Source organism: Calonectris borealis, chromosome 1, assembly GCF_964195595.1.
Source record: "Calonectris borealis chromosome 1, bCalBor7.hap1.2, whole genome shotgun sequence".
In the NCBI taxonomy this organism is placed as follows: domain Eukaryota; kingdom Metazoa; phylum Chordata; class Aves; order Procellariiformes; family Procellariidae; genus Calonectris; species Calonectris borealis.
Genome location: NC_134312.1, coordinates 173,761,974 through 173,767,973, shown reverse-complemented (window position 1 = coordinate 173,767,973; position 6,000 = coordinate 173,761,974).

The window sequence follows — 6,000 nt, the reverse complement described above, 5'->3', positions numbered from 1 at the left end:
ATGAAGAGAGAGACCCTTTATTGTTAGGATACTCAAACTTGTTTCTCCTTCTTTGGCCTCAGAGTGCAGACCCTCCTACGCAGAGGGTGCAGCTCCACAAGCTCTTAGCTGCTCCAGGGATCCTGGAAAATATCCATTCTGTCAGGACCTTGCCAAAGTACATGTCACCAATGGCTATAACTAGGGTTCATGCCAGTGGGGACATCTGTGAGTGAAGGCTGTAATTAGATACTCTTCGCTCCTGCAGGCAGCGTATCTCAGCTGTTGCAACCCATGCCAGAACGAGATGCTGGACCTCCTATTCACTGATACCCTCCCTGACCTGCCACGTAAACTAATGTGTCATGGAGAGTACATTTCTTTTCGCTTACTTGGCGGGGGAAATGATTTGCTGCCTAACTGCCAAAAATCTCTGCCTAGGGAGTGAAATAGCAGAAGTCAGCCTCTGCTAGGGCCAAAGCTGAGTTTGCCAGAACATTTCCTTCAGCCCTCATCCTCAGCAGTGTTTCCAGAACTTCTCCTACCCGTTATCCACTGCATAACCCAACTTGGTTTTCTGCTTGGACTGACCCAAGCTCGAAGAAACTTGGAATCAACTTCATCAGGCGTAGCTGATGGTTCCCCAGCTTTCTGATGTGCCATGCTAATGAGATGTTACTGCCCAAAGTAATGAAAAGCAGCTGTTCCTTACCTGTAAAAGAAAAACTGAGAGTTGCTGCAGTTCATTTGGAGGTGAGTTTGATAAGGCTGTCTTCCTTCTTAGAGAAGTTCACCGCCTGTATTTTGCACTTTAGTTGGAGAGGCCCAAATAGGATTAAATTAATGTGTCTAGAAAATTCTGAATGTGCTTTCCTGTTTCAAGTGTTTACACAGAGAGATAACCGCTCTGCTTTGTAGGGATTTCCTGTAAGGTATCATCTGTCTACAATATCTGGGGGTTTCAGTCATGTATGTAAATATAAATAATACATTATTACTAAAAATGAACATATCAACAGAATAAATGTTTGAGAGGCTGTCAGGACACTTAAGAAATATATGGAATGAAGAGTGTAAGTGTTTAGATTTAATGAAGTTTTAATGAAGCAAATATCTGAATTTACAGACAAATCACAGCCACTTAATTCCAGCAGCCTACAAGACTCTTTAAGCCCTCAAGAATATAGGAATTAGATTTTTAAGAAGCTCTCCTCTCTTTGTATACCTGCAAGGTGTTGACAAAATAAAGATTATTTATGAATTACTTATGAACTAAGCACAGAAATTACCTTTCCTGTATCTGCAACAAGACAATGGCAGAAGTATACGCCATAAAGTTTTGCTAGCCTGGAAAGAGTTATGCCCATGCAAAGGAAATTGGTTTTTTGTTTTCATCTTTTAATTTTTCATGTGTGTTGTGTATGTACAGTTTTTGCCAAACTGCCTTTCTCAGAAAATGGAAAGCTTTCTTCATTATTGTTTGTATTTTTTAACTGCATGCCACGAGGCTAGATTGTATCAGAACTGAGTCCCCTAAATAAAATCCCTTCAAATAAAACAAGCAAAAAAATCCATTCATCTCAAGGAGGTTAAATCACATAGAAATGGGTTGAGATTATAGGATGGACCTTATTGAAGGGGGAGCTTATCTGAGAGGCAGGAGATAAGCATAAAGCCTGCAATCATAGTGACAAAAAAGGCTTCTGGAATAAGAAAAGATCTCTTTGTAAGTCAAGGCACTGTCTGTGATTGACAGTTCAAAAAAGGAAAAAAATTAAATTGGCAAGAATAAGGCTTGTTAAGAGGGAAGAGGAGAAGGGAAGAAATGAAATATATAGCTAAGGAAAAGCAAAATAAGTACAGAACAATTATTTCTGTATTTTATGAGCTCTCAAGTCCATATTTTCAGTATTTTAGAGGAGCACAATAGCCATGTAGCCAGGTCTTTAATACTGTATATAGATAATAAATGTGGTTATTCAGACCTGTTTGATAGCGGAGTGACTTTAAACAGTAAAATACTCATCAGTAACCTACCCAGGTGACATCTCTTCCTAACCTCTCAGCCTCTGTCATCAGGTCAAGGCTTCTGTGGCTGTCCCCTTGATTTCTAGTGGAAAAAGATGAGTTTGGATCACTGCCATTTGACAACAGGAGATGTACCAGTAAGGCATGTTCTGATTACTTTCTGCAAGAAAACTCCACCTTCTTCCTTTTACTGTGCTAGTGCATTTTTCCATCATCCAGAGTGAATATATTCAATGCACCTGTTTGGGGTTTTTCACTCTGTAGTAGAAAAAAATGTTTGGGAAGCCAGAGGAGGTGCTTACCTACAACCCTAAGAGTTGGCATCTCTGCCAGGCTATTAACAGTGCCAAATTAACTATGCCAAATTAACTATGCCTCACGCATCCAGAGCAGGGGTCGGGAGTAAGATGGACTGGAGGAGGAGATGAATGGAATGGGGAGGGTGTTCTGATAGCTAAACAAACAAAAAATATTTGTAACTATGTTTAGTATTAGTAACTATGTTACCCACAGGAGCTCTTCAGAAGTGAGCTGGGTACATTCCAGCAATACGTGTTTGATATACAGGTTGGGAAATGTCAAGTGTCAATCTCATCTATAGTGTGATATTGACCGACACTCTGTAAAACTGATTGTACAACCGCTGCCCAACTAGTTTTTCTCTGCTTCATGTAATTTATTCTTCTTTTTTTCCCATCCACTGAGCAAAAATTGTTTTGCTGATACTGTGCTTTCTCTGTGAAGAATAAAATTCGGTTTACTAATCTCAGCCGGGTATTGTCAGTAAGCTTATTGAGCATTTAAACCTTACATATCACACCAGCTTGAGCTAGCACATGGTTTGTTCCGTTCACTGGTCCTGCATCTTATTTTGAGTGTTCTTGTAGGATTTAAACAATTCTTCCTCTATATAATATTCAGCTTACCTGGAGCACAAATACTAGGTTCTACAAGAAAATTTATGATACTGTAAAGATTCTTGCTTAAAGACACAAAGCTAATTAGCAATCTTAGCCACACAATTCCCACTTACATTAATTGGAGCTGTTTGGCTAAATCTTGGACTAGATGAAAATTGGAGGTCCCTTCCAACTGAAATATTCTGTTCTATTCTATTTTCCTCAGCTTTGAGTATCTCAACCCTTGTTATTATGCAAATCATAAATCCATCCATACTTCTTCTGGCAAATTGCTGCACAGGAAAGCATAGCTAATTTAATTCATTAATCCCTACCCCTAAAGCACAAACATCTATCACCTGAGCTAGTTAGTAGGTAGTTTTGTGCTCTTTCAAGCTGCAGTATCAGAGTGAGAGACAATATACTGGTAAGTGCACATGAAGTCTGGATATGTTTTGTCTGCTAACACTGCATGAATAAGCAAATGTGTACTAATTTACCACATATATTTTTTTTCTTAACTTCTACTTTCCATCCTTGTTAAGCTTGAACTTCATAGTAGTTTACTACCCCAAGTTATATTCAGATGATTTCATGATTTTTTTATTATTATTATTTTGTGTGTGTGTGTGTCATGTGTTTTAACTAGTCTGGGAGTATCATGTTCAATGTCATAATTTGTGTTAAGATTCATGGTAATATTCTTTAGAAAGGACTCTGGGTACATTCACAGTGCTTTGGCTGGGCAAACCTCCTAGCCTGATGCACCTAAATGAGGACCCAGTCAAATATGCCTCAGCTGGGAAATGCCAGGCATCTGGCTGTCCGGGAGGCAATGCTGTTAGTCTCTTTCTCACAGCTGAGAATCATGCCTGCCTGTGGAAATATTCCTTTGCTCCACGCTTATTCAAACCACAAGTGCTAGAAGCTAACCCGTTTGAATTTGCACCGAAGGAGGAAAGAAATACATTGGCACACATTTGTCTCGGTCAGCTTTTCTCTGACATCCTGAAGGGTTTTCAGGCATAAATAAAAATGACTAAAGGCAGTAGTAGAGCAGGGCTCAGGTTCAGGGATTTGAATGATTTATGAGTGAGGACTCTAACAGGGACAAAAGAATGGGCTTACAAAGCAGTGTTAATATACCTCAGGTAGGGAAGCAGTAGGCAGCTTGACTTGATAAGCAAGGATGGTCCTGATTCAAAGCATCGGAAGACAAAGTATCAGCAGGTTGTAATGCCACACTGTGTGCCAAGTGCTGTTTTTAATATGAAAAGCAGTTTTCTTTAGAATCTAGCACAAAGAAGTGATGTTCCAAAAGCCAGAAAGCAAGTCTTTCCTGGTGGAATCCACATGCAAATGCAAATATAGAAGTTGAAATTTTGACCTGTCTCATCTCGGTGGCAACTGTGGTTTGAGCCAGGATTTCACCCAGCATCCGTGACTGAGCACACTGAATGCATGCCTTCCTATATACACTTCTTTATTTCATCTAAGCATTTCCTAGGAGGAGATCTGAAATTTAATTTCCCAGTCAGTAACCTTCCTTCAAAATTTACATATGCATTGTTGTAAGACAAAATCACCACCCCTTTGGCAGTTTCTGGCAACCTTTGCAAGTCAGTAGTTAAATCACAAATTCTAATCAAATTCTTTAATAAAGTGTCATTGAAGGCACCAGGGTCACAGCCTAGCTCTTAAAACCCCAGTATGGTTTCTTTAGCGCTGACCTAAAGTCTAACGACCTTAAGAACTACCTCTCACTAGTCAGGTCTGTTGTGATTGAATTAATCTGGGTGAACCGCATCTCTTGCTAGCTGCAAACATCGGTGCCCCGTTTCCACAAAGCTTTAGAGTATCAGTAGTAGCTATTAGCTTCTGCCAATAATATACCATTTTAGCACTGCGAATGTTGTGAGAGTTTCTGTTATGACCTTGAAACAGTAACTCTTTAGGTGCATTTCTGGTAGTGTTTATCGAGGACAAGATTTCTAAGACTCAGGCTAATAATTTCAGCTGTATAGGACAGGTGATGTAGAAAAAATGTAAATACATGCGCTATCACTTTTAGGTCATGCATTTTAATATGATTTTGATCTTGATTTTCTTCTGTGTTATTCTTTCTATCATTACTCTTTCTGGCTATTGTCCACCATACCTTTCTTTAAGGACAGCACTGTTAATATCAAGTCTTAGCCTGGCGATATGCTGATTTACTTTCAGTAAATTCCTAACAAAACTCTTTACACTGAACTAGCCAAAGGTAACAGCATCAAAACCTGTGACTAAGATGCAAAACAGGTGGCATGATGGCTTGTTTTCTTTTTGAAACTGTGACAGGAGAATAATGAGGGCTTGTTTTATTTCCCGATGCTTTATAAAGGACAAAGTTGGTATTTAATTTTATGGTAAATATTTTTTTTAAGTATTAGTTTTCAAATTATTTTTTTAAATGTACTTTTACAGTAAATGCACTTTTAGAGTAAATACCAACTTTTAGCACCCAGGCTGTGGTTCCCTTGGAGAGAGTGAGAGCCTGCTGTCTCTGCTCTCCATTTTTAAGGCACTGCAGTAGCACAGCTTGAAGAAGCCATTTCATGAAGAATGTTTAATAGTTCAAGTTCCTTCAAACAGAGGCACTTCTGCTTAGGGACCGTGCCAACTAGCCTCATCAGGGTGGTGTGAACTTACCCTCCAGACTCTGAACAGTGTCATTCTCCGTGTGAAATTCCTCCGAGTCACACATATAGCGTTTACTCCAGTGTACATGGCCAGGAGTATAGGTATATAGCAAGGAGTACAAGTGACTTTTCCTTACTTTTTTTTTTAACCCAAGATTTATTTATCTAAAAGTGAATGAACTGTATATCTTTACTGTTGTCGTTGGCAGCCTTCACTGGGAGGCACAGTTGCCATCTATTCCTAGAGGTTAAAAAAAAATGGTACCACTGTTGTGCAAGTAAAAATTGTTCCAGAATCACGTGATTAATCAGCAATCACTTTTATTTCAGCTCTTTTCTCAGCAGTAAATACAGTAGCAGTGTCATTGACAGGAGCAAACACTACTAATGCAACAAGGCTAGCACTTCACCAG